This window comes from Borostomias antarcticus (genome assembly GCF_949987555.1).
Source record: "Borostomias antarcticus genome assembly, chromosome: 23".
Classification (NCBI taxonomy): Eukaryota; Metazoa; Chordata; class Actinopteri; order Stomiiformes; family Stomiidae; genus Borostomias; species Borostomias antarcticus.
In genome coordinates, this window is record NC_140256.1 from 7588793 (window position 1) to 7589716 (window position 924).

The window sequence follows — 924 nt, forward strand, 5'->3', positions numbered from 1 at the left end:
GCCTACTTTAATGAAGGAATTGAAACATAACAAAATAACACATTGATCATTTATTAATCGATGTTTGATGAGAAACAGAAACAAAAAGGACTTAAGAGTTGAAATGTTTTTGTACAGTAATAGCAAAACATTTGAAAAAAGCGTTTCTGTCCAGGAATGCTGCGGTTGATGTGGTATCAAGTCAAAATGTGTGGGAGAGAGAGCTTTAGTGATGCTAGAGTCTCTACCCTCTCTCTCTCTCTTTGTTACACACACTGGAAAGCATTCTTGTTTTCTGTGTTCCACCTTTGGCAAATCCAACTGTCCATCTTCCTCTCTCGTGTGATTGCAGCTGAGCCTCTCATTGGTCAATGCTCTTCTCCTACAGTTCTCTGAGCTAGCAGGGTGATGTCACTATAGACATGGCAGTACAACAATGCCTGAAACGGTCTTAGCTTGTCTAAACCACAAGCTAGCTGCTAGTAAAGCGTCTCAGAAAGGCGCACCAACATCACATACTCCTAATCTCATCTAAACTAATCTTATCTATCAGGATGTTTCACATAAAGGAGTGTCCAACAAATAGAGAAAGCTTGCTTTATTGCATAGAAAAGATCTATAAAAGAGCGCAATATAGAACAAGCAGAGAGACATCCAGCTGATATACGAGCCTGAGATGCGGTTGGAACAGGACCCGGCCCAATGCCATTTCGGCTCAGCCAGCTGAAGTCCAGTAAGTGAATACATGTGAACACGTATCACTTGAGTTCCAGCTTTATCTGAGCTGAAATGAAACTGAACCCAACCCTGCTCATTACTATCGTGGTCCAGCCGAACAGAAGAGGAGGAGTGTTCTCAGCCCAGCCAAGCCCAGCAGGCCAGATAATCGAGCAGTGGATAACTGAGAGACACGCCATGTAATAAAACATGTGCAGCACTTATGTA

At 42.6% G+C, this 924-nt stretch overlaps 1 protein-coding gene across 1 annotated transcript in view; it reads right to left on the reverse strand.

Annotated features, from left to right (window-relative positions):
- Nucleotides 1-169: 169 nt before the first annotated feature.
- The window catches only part of serinc5 (serine incorporator 5), a 16730-nt gene continuing 15975 nt past the window's right edge, over nucleotides 170-924 (reverse strand). Inside the window, exon 12 of the mRNA XM_084457589.1 lies at nucleotides 170-924. This exon is cut by the window's right edge and continues 610 nt beyond it. The gene's annotated coding sequence lies outside the window, so the exon portion shown is untranslated.